Source organism: Paroedura picta, chromosome 3 (assembly GCF_049243985.1).
Source record: "Paroedura picta isolate Pp20150507F chromosome 3, Ppicta_v3.0, whole genome shotgun sequence".
In the NCBI taxonomy this organism is placed as follows: Eukaryota; Metazoa; Chordata; class Lepidosauria; order Squamata; family Gekkonidae; genus Paroedura; species Paroedura picta.
The window spans coordinates 165,376,658-165,390,376 of record NC_135371.1 but is presented as its reverse complement, the minus strand read 5'-3'; positions in this window follow the sequence as shown (position 1 = coordinate 165,390,376).

Genomic DNA, 13,719 nt, shown 5'->3' with positions numbered 1-13,719 from the left:
ATCAAATGGTTAAAGGGAACCTGTTCAGTCCAAATGTGCAAGACCATTATTTGACAGACAGAATGGATTGGCCAAACCCAAATGCTTTGGGCTGATCCTGCATTGAGCAGAGGGTTGGACTAGATGGCCTGTCTGGCCCCTTCCAACTCTATGATTCTATGATTAACTCTGAGACAAATGTGAGCAGCATGGCCATCTCTCCTTCCTTGAGTTCTGGAGAAATTACTTCCGCATCTTCTGGGCTGGAGCACATGCAGTCCTGGTATGGAGTCACGTATAGCTGCCGCAGCTAGTCGATGCTCGTCCCCGGTTCTATGCACCAATGAAGTTAACTGCCAGGGAAATGTGCCAGGCCCTCTTTCATTTACCCATCCGATCACATCCATTCACTCCGATATACACAGCTCCAAACTGGCAACCAATGCAGACAGCAACACAAATGTGCAAGAGTGTAATTAAAGTTGAGCAAGGAAACAGTATGTGCCAAAACCTTTGTCACGATCTGGCGTCAGCATAATGAACTACTCTCATACCGGGAAGAAAGGTAAGGCATAGAAAGAAGAGAGAAACCCAGCCAATAGATATTGCAATTAATCCAACAAGTCCTACCAGCTTTTGTGAGGTCACAGGGTTTTTAATATATATGGGGGTCATACAGACTTGAATTAAATTGTACACCAGGGGTCACTAAAAAGTGTTTATAGAAAGTGGGAGGGCCCAGGAAGGGCTTTTGCCCAGCTAGGCTTCTGATTGGCCACTGGAAACTGGATTGACAGTGCAGATCTGTAAGCATATTGCTTTGGCCACCACAACAGAAGGGTCTTTGCTGGGTGACTGGAGCTGGGGCAGGCATTCTGTGGCTGGGTACACCATACCTACTCAGCATTCCTAAGATGGCCACATGCCATCAGATCTTGCTGAAGGCCTGCACAATTATTTATGGATTAAGAAATCGACTAAAAAGATCATAACACAATAAAAAAAAGTCGAGTAATCAGAGATGAGCTTGTGAGAATATGGTTTACTTGCTGGAATTTCTTGAGCCTCTCAAACTCTTTGCTTATGTTCCCCATAGAAGTACATCATGATACATTATGATCATAGAATCATAGAGTTGGAAGGGGCCATACAGGCCATCCAGTCCAACCCCCTGCTCAACGCAGGATCAGCCCAAAGCATCCTAAAGCATCCAATGATAACAACCTGAGAAATGAAATGATAACAACATGAGAAATGAAAATGAAGTTTTAACATATGGCACGATGATAAACATCATTTTGGAAAGATATTAAGGATGAAGGTGTAAACATTCAGTGACTGATATAGCAGCAATTAGTTTCAACACGGAAGGAGATCGTGAGTATTGACGGTGGCATTCTAAGAGATGTGACTGAATTCGAGCATCTGATTTTATTTCCAGCTAGAAACAGAAGATGAGTAAGTGAAAGAATGTATGATTAAGAGGATGCAAAACCTTAAAGAACTGATATCTATGCAACAAATTGAATGAGTGTGGGGAAAAAGCTATTAGATTTGCTGGCCTAAGACTGTAACAAATAAATTGATATATGTACTCCACCCTCCTCAGGCCCTGTCCCCCAAATTTTCTGGCATCTGCCTAAGCAGTGTTAGAAACATTACTGGTAGCCATTGTAGATGCCTCTAAATATCATTGTAGCCCTATGCTCCAAGCAATAATGCGTCAGTGGTATGGTACCCTAGCTGAAAGTTCCTATGATCCTTTAAAAATTTTACCCAGCTGGAGTAAAAGCAGTTCAGCTGTGCTGTTTTCGAGCCAGAAAGTAGCCAGGAAAGGAAGGCTAAATACCCTCCCCTTCCTCATGAATGAAGAAGAAGAATTGTTTTTTATTACCCCGCTTTTCACTGCCCAAAGGAGTCACAAAGTGGCTGGCAATCGCCTTCCCTTCCTTTCCCCGCAACAGGCACCCTGTGAGTTCAGTGGGCCTTAGAGAGCTCTGTGAGAACAGCACTATTAGTGCTGTGACGAGCCCAAAGTCTCCCAGCCAGCTACATATGGAGGAGCAGGGAATCAAACCTGATTTGCCAGATTAGAAGCCCCACTCTTAATCACTACACGACGCTGAGATTTGCAACAAACCAACCATACACATTCCACCCATCTTTCAAAATAACCAGGGGGGGGGAAACAAGACTGCGTCTGATGAAGGCAACAGCACCTTTAAGACCAACAAAGACTTTCAAGTGCCTTGAATAAGTCTTTGTTGGTCTTAAAGGTGCTCTTGGACTCAATTTTTGTTGTGCTACTTCAGACCAACACAGCTACCCACTTAAATCTGTCTGATGAAGGAATGCATGTGGTTTGCACCAAACAAATCCACATGGCCTACATCCATTTGTCACATTCACGCAATGTTCAAAGGTGTAAGCTTAAAGCTCTTAAGCATCCATTTTAAAAACAGTGCAGGGAAATGCGCCTCGTTCACACATCCTCTGGCAGAACAGGGTCACCAGTAGATGCTTCCGGGCTAGTTCTCAGCTATTTCTTCCTCCCCCCATCCTTGTTTTTAATCACAAAGGCCTGATTTATGGGCGGATTGGGAGCCAGGCCTCCCTCTGGCATTGCAGGGTGAAGTCAGAAAAGGGTTCCAGAGCAGAAGGTTATCAGTTCAACAACCAGACATAACAAGCTTATAAACACCGGATGGGATTTGGGGAATCTCAGCTCTATGGGTACTTGAAGAGCCAGACACATTCTTTCTGGGTTGGGTCAGAGTTTGCCTACTTGGCTCTCAGCTCCAGACCATGGAACTCCGTTTTTATTCTCCCAGCGCAGTCCTGTCAGGGCTCTCTCAGCCCCACCCCCCTCACAAGGAGTCTGTTGTGGAGTGAAGAAGGGAAGGTGGATGTAAGCCACTTTGGGACACTTGAGGCCTACTGGGTGACCTTGGGCCACTCACAGTTCTCTTAGAGCTCCCTCAGCCCCACCCACCTCATAGGGTGTCCCTTGTGAGGAGAGGAAAGGGAAGTGGTTATCAGCTGTTATCAGCTGTGTTGAGACACTTGAGACCTACTGGTGACCTTGGGCCTGTGACAGTTCTCTCAGGACTCTCTCGGCCTCACCTACCTCACAAAGTGTCTATTGTGGGGAGAGGAAGGGAAGACGATTATAAGCCACTTTGAGACTCCTTCGGGTAGAGAAAAGCAGAGGATAACAAACAACTCTTCATCTGTCCTGGACACAGAAAGGGTGAACTTAGGGTTGCCAGCTCAAGGTTGGGAAGTACCTGGATATTTGAGGAGTGAGGCCTGTGGAGGGCAGAGTTTGGGGAATGGAAGGACTTCAGCACAGTAAAAGCACAAGAGTCCATCATCCAAAGTAAAAGCACAAGAGTCCATCAGTAAAAGCACAAGAGTCCATCATCCAAAGCAGGCATTTCCTCAAGGGGAATTCATCTTGGTTGTCCGGAGATCAACGGTAAGAGCAGGAGATCTTTAGGTGCCACCTGGAGGTTGGCCACCTGACAGCAAGGCATTCCTCCAGTTCTCACGCTCTTACATATAAAGAGCAAACACGATAAAGCAATATCGGCCTGGGCCCTTTCCAAGACTTGCATTGCTTAGGGGCGAGAGGTCAGTCCTATTTTCTACGTGGTTGTGGACACGCCCCGGAATACTATGCATCGTTCCCAGCAGCGCACGACCTGCTTGTCCTCCAAAACCACAGGAGAGCAGAAAAGGCATTTTTAAACACGCAAGGCCCACATGGATCTAGACTGATCTCGAAAGAGCCCTGGCTGGCTCAGCAAAGACGACTGCCAGGAGATGAGAGATGAGAGATGATACGAGCCGCCAAATATTTGGACAGTAAACACCAAAGAAGGAGAACGAGACATGAGCCGTGATGGGCGAGGCTAGGGTCAGAGTGAAATTCAGCAAGGAGAACCTCTCCACGAAAATAGATTCAAGTGGGTCGCCGTGTTGGTCTGAAGCAGCACCATAAAACCAAATCAGAGTCCAAGGGCACCTTTAAGACCAACAAAGATTTCTTCAAGGCGTGATCTTTCGAGGGCAAGCGCTCTTCCTCAGACTGTGCTCCACAAAAAGGGAGAGAAGAACCAAGGTGTGGCCTCAAAGAGGCAGTAGACAAATGGTTGGTAATTGATAGGGATGACGGGTGGTTGCTTTCCCACCAACAGGAGATAAATTGTAATATTAGCCTAGGGATGCCACTGTGGAATCCCCTGGAATTATAAGTCAACTCCAGATGACAGTGATCAGTTCCCCTGGAGAAAATGGCCAAGTATATGGGAAATAATTGGAGACTCTGGGGGTGGAGCCAGGAGTGGGCGGGATTTGTGGCAGGGAGGGGCCTCAGGGGAGTCTAATGCTATGGAGTCCCCCCTCCCAAGCAGCCCTTTTCTCCAGGGGAACTGATCTCTGTTGTCTGGAGATGAGCTGTAAGTCCAACGGTTCCCCAGATCCCACAGGTCCCACCTGGAGGCTGGCATCTGTATTTATTTTGGGAGCAGCCTGAACCAGCTGTTCTTATGGTTCTCCTTATGCCTAGGATCTGGCCAAGGATATGTTACTGTTTTGTTCCTCCAGGCAAGTTACAACTCTGTGGAATTGCTGTTGGCACCAGTTGGTGTCCTTACCAAAACAGCTTATGGTATCCTCCTCTCCCCCATCTTATCTTCCCAACAACCATGTGAGGTAAGTAAGGTTGACAGAAAATGCCTAGGCCAAGGAAGCAAACTTCCATGTCAGCGCAGGGATTACCCATAATTATTCTTTGGAGGTCATGATTTTATTTATTTTGCTATTTATAAATTCCTTTCTCCTCCAACCAGAACTCAAATAAGCTTATAGCATTCTTATCCCTTCCTCCATATACTGTCTTCCCCACAACAACCTTGTGAGGTAGGTTAGGCTGAGAGGGTTTTGATTGGTCCAAGGTCACCTAGCGAACTTCCATGGAATGAGTGGGAATTCGAACTTGGTGTCCTGCATTGTGCACGGGGTTGGACTAGATGACCCGGGAGGTCCCTTCCAACTCTATGATTCTATGATTCTTAGATCCTGGTCCAGCTCCGAACCATGCTCACTCTCCCACACCACGTTATCCTTTGATTGGACACAGTTCTGTCAAGAACCAAACAATATTACCCATAGTCCTCCTCTCTGTTTTGTCAGGAGGGTTTTGTAAGGCAGCATGACTCGAAAAGAAACAGTTGCCAACACTGTCAGAATTACAATTCTCCGGAATAATTAGTCCGTGCTCTCAACTGCAGAAGAGATACCCTTTGCATCACCTATAAGGACATAAGAATCAAGGTTTAGTTCTTCAGAAATCCCCCTCCAGCGTTCCCTGTGTGTGATTGCCCGATGCATGACACTGTGTGCTTAGTTCAAGGACAGCCAAAGCTACCGCAGGCTCTTGCCAAACAGAAGCCAGGCGGCCTCAACGTCAACTCGAAAATGAGAAATGAGCCAGCAGCCAGTCCACTGGCTCGCTCTGGGCTTAGGTGTCCGAGAAGAGGAATGAATCATTTGGGAGATAAAACTTGAGGACGGAAGATGAGTAACTCGGTTAGCTTGGCAGATACTGAGAGTGAGTGATTGGACCAAGGTCATCCAGGAAGCTTTCACGCCAGAGCAGAGGCTCAAATCCAGACAAGGTGGTTTTCCCCAAGTAACAGCTCAGATTTCTTTTGTGCCCAACCCCCCCTGGAAAGTGCCATCAAGTTGTATCTGACTTTAGAGCTCATATCCTATATGGGCCAAGTAATAGATTTACAATGAGCTTCGTAGGAAGGCACACCAACCCTCAGACATTTCAGGAGAATAACATTAGCGCTGAAGATTTATACAAATGCTGTAGCCTAGTGCAGTGGTCCCCAACCTTTTTTTGGCTGCGGACCGGCAGGGCGATGGCCACGCCCGCACAGCACGCACGCGTGGCCATGCCCGCACATCGCGCATGTGCGGCCCGGCCATGCATGCACACATGTGCGCTGCGCTGCCAAAATCGCGCATGCACGGCACTTTCACGCATAAACGCACGCGCGAAAGTGCCGTGCATGTGCGGCACGGCCCTTATTCCCTCTCCCCCCCTCCCGCAGTAAGAAGCTTCCCGGGCCGCAAGCTTGCGGCCTGGGAAGTTTTTTACTGCGGGGGGGGCGGGGAGAGGGAACCGCACCGGGCCGCGGACCGCTGGTTGGGGACCACTGGCCTAGTGGTTCTCAACCTTAGTTCAGCAGTGGAATAGGCTGCCTAAGGAGGTGGTGAGCTCCCCCTCAATGGCAGTCTTCAAGCAAAGGTTGGATACACACTTTTCTTGGATGCTTTAGGACAGTGGCCCCCAACCTTTTTATCACCGGGGACCACTCAACGCCTTTTACTGAGGCCCGGTGGGGGGGGGGTAGTTTACTCCTCTACTCTCAACCATTGCCCTAACACTCTCTGATCACTATGGTAATGTTTAAACATCCCTTCAAAATAAGATACAGACACGCCACAACAATGAAGTGTGTTGTAAAGGGCTGAAGGGGAAGAAGGCGTCCTTCGGGGCCCACCTCCAATTAGTCGAAGGACCACATGTGGTCCGCAGCCCACAGGTTGGGGATCACTACTTTAGGATGCTCTGAGCTGATCCTGCGTTGAGCAGGGGGTTGGACTAGATGGCCTGTATGGCCCCTTCCAACTCTATGATTCTATGATTCTATGATTCTTCCTAATGCCACGACCCTTTAATGCAGTTCCTCATGTTCTGATGACCCCCAACCAAAAAATTAGGCAAGGGTTCTTTCTCAGAAATTAAACTGAAACTGACCAATGGCATGAAGATATATACATGATTGTATATTAATTGTTTTTTTCCCCTGGGGTTTCTCAGTTCAGTTCTGCCTCTTGTCCCACCACGCCGATCTTGTTCTTTTCCGCTGCTCCAGACAAACGAACGCTCCATCTCGATCCACCCCAGCCAAGCTGTGAAAGAGTCATTTGACCCCCAAAGGGACCCCCTAGCAGGAAGCAATTCGGGGTTTAGATGAACTCTGTGCAGAAAGGCTGGGAAGGGGGACAGAATATGCGTGAGCTCTGTTTAGAGCGAACAGAATTTGTTCCCCCAGCTTTGAGGCTCAAAAACGGGACATGGGAAGCAATAAGGAGGAGGTGTTTACCTCTGAGCATGTGCAGACTGCTGTTTAGTATTTTAGTAGCCAGCAGCAGTCTCTATGCAACTTTGATTAAGGTTAAGGTGGCTACAGTACAGGTGTGGCTTCCTGGAACACTCCTTTCCTCTTTTGAAGAGATGAACATACATCACTACTCTGAGTCACTCGGTGAGAACCAGCATAGGAAGTGAGAGGTGATAAGCTTATCAATTATGGCCTACGAGATGTGGGCATTCCCTTTGAAGGCATGCCCAGTCACCACCTGCCAGCTGGTCATACCTCCTCTCCTGCCATGGAAAATGGCAAGCGCTGAAGACAGGGATTTTGTGTACCTGCGTGCAGGCACTTATCAAACAAATTCTGCATTTTGGAGTATATACACTTTTTAAAAAGAAGGTTCTTATATGCCGGTTTTCTCTACCTGAAGGAGTCTCAGAGAGGCTTACAATCACCTTCCCTTTCCTCTCCCCACAACAGACACCCTGTGAGAGAGGTGAGGCTGAGAGAGCCCTGAGATTACTGAAGGAGAAGAAGAGTTGGTTCTTATATGCCGCTTTTCTCTACCCGAAGGAGTCTGAGAGCGGCTTACAATCGCCTTCCCTTTCCTCTCCCCACAACAGACACCCTGTGAGGGAGGGGAGGCTGAGAGAGCCCTGATATTACTGCTTGGTCAGAACAGCTCTATTGGGACTATGACTAGCCCCAAATTATCTGTCTGTCAGTCTGTCTGTCCATCCGCCTCTCCATGTAAGCAGGCTCCGGACAGCTCACAGTGCATCAGTAATATATACAGCATAAAACATGGCAAAACATGGTAATTTTACCATTTTACCCCCCAGCAGCAAGCTGGGTACTCATTTTACTGACCTCGGAAGGATGGAAGGCTGAGTCGACCTTGAGCCGGCTGCTGGGATCGAACTCCCAGCCTCATGGGCAGACAGCTTCAGACAGCATGTCGCTGCCTTACCACTGTATGCCACAAGAGGCACATTAAGAGTAGCTGTCTCTTATCTGGAGAGCAGGGTTTGATTCTCCACTCCCTTTCCACATGCAGCCAGCTGGGTGATCTTGGGCCAGTTACAGTTCTCTCAGCCCCACCTACCTCACAGGGTATCCGTTGTGGGGAGAGGAAGGGTAAGCTGCTTGGGGACACATGAGGCCTGCTGGGGGACCTTGAGCCAATCCCAGATCTCTCAGAGCTCTCTCAGCCCCACCTCCCTTACAGGTTGTCTGTTGTGAGGAGAGAAAGGGCAGGCTGTGGTAAGATGCTTGGAGACACATGAGGCCTGTTGGGGGACCTCACAGGGATTCTGTTGGAAGGAGAAGAAGGGAAGGTGATTGTAAGCCGCTGACCCAAATTGAAAAACAGTAAACCAGCCAGAAGGGTTGTGAGAAAACTGGGGTGGGAGGAAAAAAATGGATGTAAAATCTGCCTCCCACAGGGTAGTTTTATCAGTCTGACTTCTCCCTCCCCTCCTGCTGCTTTCTTTAACTAGTGTCCAGCTTTTCTCAACAATTCACACCCTATTCTCAGTCCTCTTCAACCCAAGCCTTTGATTTCTTTTTTTTTAATTTATCTATAGACTCCTGTTTCTCCGAATAGCTGGGGAGTGTCTCACAAGTATGTACAAACTCCTACTACATTGGCTGTGGGTGGCCCCATTTGACCGCTTCCGCCATCTGTACAACGGCCAGACTGATTTAATAATGCTTTGAAATGGAACAGAAATAGTTTTGAGATTTGGGAGGGGCAAGAAGACATCAGATCCAGCATTTATTCTGGCATCAGACTGCCTGGTTTAACGTTCCCAAGTAGCAATGAAGGCAGAGTGACTGTGTCGATTTGTGCCTGACAATGACGTTATCCAACAGAAGAGTTAACTAGGTTTCCCACCATAACAATCTCTAAATTGATGTCTCCTTTTCTGCCAGTCACCTCTCTGGTTCAGGGAAGGCTTTGTCAATGTACATAAAAACGAGTTATATCTGCACAAGCAAATTTGTTCTCTGGGTCTGCTCCCAATATCTACTGCGTGCAAAATAGGTGTGGTTTATTTATTTATTTATTTGTTTGTTTGTTTATTATATTTTTATACCGACCTTCCCTACGGCTCTGGGCGGTTTACATAAAACATTTTGAAACATTTACACAGAACACTCTCAAAATCAATATAACAATATTGAATGGAAGTATCCAAAATAGAATAATTTGACCAGTTGGCTATCAAAAAGGTCATCTGTTTTTGTTTATAATTGTTCCAAATTATTGAAAAAATGAATAACTTCAATAATTAATATTTAATACATGTTATCCGTGATGTCATAGTTACAGGCATGAAAATACAAATGAAACCAAAATGAGTTCCAGATAAACACAGTTTTTTTTTCTCAATAGCCCGTTTTCAATGTTTCCTTCTTCCTCAGTGGTTTTATCTAAAACAAATTATTACAAAATATTAGTAAGTATTTACATGTGTAATATTTCCTTGAATAAAGCTAACAAACTCCCTCCTACTCTTAAATGAATCCCATGTCTGCTAGGCAGGGACAAGAACCTTGTAAGGCAGGGCAAAGTGTGGGGGGGACAGAGGCAGATGCTTGGTCTCAGGTTGTGCGTGCCCCGACTTCCCTGCTGAACGGAAGCTCATGTTCAGAAGGGAGAGGAAGGAATTGTCAGCAGGTAGGCTGCAAGAAGGGGAGGGGATTTAGGAGAAAGCCCAGGCATTCTCTCTCGCTGAGCAACAGAGACTTATCCTTCTCCCCTCTTATAATAAGCATGCACACAATCTATGAGTGTGACAAGGGATGACAAAGAATCAAATCATTTCTCTACTTCAGATAGAACTGCTGACTCAGAACCTCAGACTGGGCAGGCGTCAATGTTGTACACCGAGGTGGGGCAGCTGTCAGGGCCCAGGGTTTCTGGTGGGGGCCCTTGTGGCTGCTTCCCAATCACACACCCACCCACCCTGCCATTTCTGTACCCATGCTTCCACCTGCCTAGAGTCATGAAGGAAGAACATGTGGCTGGTGCATGGTGTTGTTGGAGAGCCAGCTTGGTGTAGCGACTAAGTGAGGCGACCTCTGATTTGGAGAACTGGGTTTAATTTCCCACTCCTCTTCTACATGCAGCCAGCTGGGTGATTTTGGGCTGGTCACAGTTCTCTCAGAGCTCTCTCAGCCTCACCTACCTCGCAGGGTGTCTGTTGTGGGGAGAGAAAGAGGAGGCAATTTTCAAGCCACTTTGAGTCTCCTTTGGGCAGTGAAAAGTGGGTTACAAAAAAAGCTCAGCTCTTTTTCTCCCAGCTGCTCAGCCTGGCCAGTGCTGGCAAGGAAAAGGTTTGCTGGTGGTGAAGGCAATTGAGCAAGGGTTATGGAAGGGCTTGAGAGCAGGAAGACACACAGGTGTGGGGAGTGTATGTGCAGGTATAGGGGTGGAAAAGAAGGCATGAGGGGGTCTCAAGCACTGTCTGGCCAGGGTGTCCCAAAACCTGACCTCAGATCTCTCACGTGCCCTTTACTGAATTCCTTGCAGCCACTGACATGCCTGTCCAGCCTAGGGTCACCAGATGCACCCTGGACAACAGCAGGATATGTGGGGGGGGGGTTGGATTACCAAGAAACCTCCAGGCCCCAGCTGGAGCTTGGCGACCCTGTGGAAAGTAGCCTAGGATTATCCTGACCTTTTGCCCCCTGGCTGAACTGGTCCCTGTTGTCCCGCAGGAGACGTGCTCCCGGGCAGCTGAACGGACGGACGTGCTACCAGCATGAGGCGGGTGCTGGGAAAAGAGGGGCGGGAGATGGATTTCTCGGTGCTCGACCCCGCCGCTCCCTCTGTGGCTGCGATAAGCCAGGAATGCGGTGGGGCTCGCATCAGATTAGAAACTAGGCTTTCCCACCTGGTAAGCCCTGGCTTGCTTAACTGGCCGGCCAGCAGGATCCTGCGTGGGGGCTGCGGGGGCTGCTGCTTCGTTGGCATCCAGCTCCAAGGGTCAGGGTTTAACAGAGGCCGGGCAGTTCTGTGTTACTGTAGTGGGGAGGACGGCATTCCATAGGCCTGATGTGGCAACCGGCAGGGGTCTGAAATATGCGCAGGGGAGGTTTGGATCCAGGGAAGGGAAGATCTCTCACTGACCATTTATGCACTGGAGGTTTCATGCTGTGCTGCAGACTGGAGTTTTAGTCATGGCAAGTTGCCCCACCTATTCATGCCCCCACACAGGGGAGCATTTGGCCTGGTGCACCTCATCCACCTCCTATTTGTGCTCCCGCCCGGGAGCTGGGGCAGTGAAGTTCCCAGTGCATAAACGGTCACTGTGAGTGGGCTGGGGCGATGGGATTGCCAACTTCCAGGTGGAAACTGGAGATCTCCTGGAATGAGCCAGCTTTGTGTCGTGGTTAGGAGTGCAGACTTCTAAGCTGGTGACCCGGGTTTGATTCCCGCTCCCCCACATGCAGCCAGCTGGGTGACCTTGCTGGCCTTCATTAGAACTGTTGCAGGAGGCGGATGATTTTAAATTGCATGTTATCTGTTTTAGAGAGTGTGTATTTATACCAGCTTGGTGTAGTAGTTAAGAGCTGCGACTTCTAATCTGGTGAGCTGGGTTCGATTCCCCGCTCCTCCACGTGCAGCCAGCTGGGTGACATTGGGCTAGTCACAGTCCTGATAGAGCTGTTCTGACTATTGTGGGGAGAGGAAAGGGAAGGCAAATGTAAGCCACTTTGAGACTCCTTTGGGTAGAGAAAAGCAGCATATAAGACCCAACTCTTCTTCTTCTTCAGTAATATCAGGGCTCTCTCAGCCTCACCACCCTCACAGGGTGTCTGTTGGGGTGAGAGGAAGGGAAGACGACTGTAAGCCACTTTGAGACTCCTTCGGGTAGAGAAAGGTGGCATATAAGTACCAACTCTTCTTCTTCTTCTAAGATGCCATTTTCTACAGGGGAACTAATCTTGGCCGTCTGAAGGTCTAGGGATTCTAGGAGGTTGTTAATCCTTTCTGAAATCATGGAAAGGACCGTTAATCCGATTTACAGTTCAATCCTAAACAGAGGCACACACCCTTCTAATCCACTTATTTCAATGGCTTCATGACCTGGGTAGCCCAATCCTATCAGATCTCAGAAATATAACCAGATTCGTATTTTGAAGGGAGACCAGAGGAATACCAAGGTCACTGTACAGAGGTGTCAGCAAACTACCTCTGAATGCCTCTTCCTTTGAACGACCTATACCAGCCTTTCTCAAGTTTTCTATCGTTGAGGAATCCCTGAAACATTCTTCAGGCTTTGAGAAACCCCAGAAGTGGCACGATCATGCAGAATAGGGTTGGGAAGCAGAGCTGTGGACCCACCCACCCTGGGCCCCTCCCCTTCCCACCCCCTCCAGGCTCATCATTGGCCAGCGGAGGGCAAGTCAGCAGAACCATATATGGTCATATCGCCCGATAAATGTTTGACACGTTTTTTTAAAATATATATTTTAAATTAATTAATTCCCACCCATTCAGGAAACCCTTCCAGGGTCATCAGGAAACCCCAGGGCTTCTCAAAACCCTGACTGAGAAAGCTTGCCCTATGGCAGGGGTAGTCAAACTGTGGCCCTCCAGATGTCCATGGACTACAATTCCCAAGAGCCCCCTGCCAGCGAATGCTGGCAGGGGGCTCCTGGGAATTGTAGCCCATGGACATCTGGAGGGCCGCAGTTTGACTACCCCTGCCCTATGGGGTCACCACACATCTGCTATGATGGGTCAGCACAAAACCCTAAATCAGGAATCAGCACCCTGTACTCTGACCTAGGTAGTACAGGATAGCCTGATGTTGTCAGAGCCCGGAAGCTAAGCAGGGTTGGCCCTGGCTGGTATTTGGATGGGAGACCTCTTAGGAAGACAAGAGTGGTGATGTGGAAGCTGGTAATGTCCAACCCCTTCTGAATGTCTCCTGGCTTGAAAACCTCACCAGGGATTGCTGTAAATCAGCCGTGACTTCACGGCAACATTCAACTGTTCAGCCTGGAGAAAAGGAGGCTGAGAGGGGACGTGAGAGCCCTCTTTAAGTATTTGAAAGGTTGTCACTTGGAGGAGGGCAGGATGCTGTTTCCGTTGGCTGCAGAGGAGAGGACACGCAGTAATGGGTTTAAACTACAAGTACAACGATATAGGCTAGATATCAGGAAAAAGATTTTCACCGTCAGAGTAGTTCAGCAGTGGAATAGGCTGCCTAAGGAGGTGGTGATCTCCCCCTCACTGGCAGTCTTCAAGCAAAGGTTGGATACACACTTTTCTTGGATGCTTTAGGATGCTCAGGGCTGATCCTGCGTTGAGCAGGGGGTTGGACTTCCAACTCTATGATTCTATGATTCTATGATAACTCTGGTTAGATCTATACTGTTAGCTATAACACCCCCCTCCTTGTAGATCATGGTAGGGAGCCTTAGGTGTTCCTTGCTGGACAGAGGAGTCTGTGAGTTTGATGAGGCTGTCCTTGGCCAAAATCTGGACAAACCCAATGGAAATCCACGATGCATCTTGAGAGGCAAGAGGACCATTGGTGATGATGTA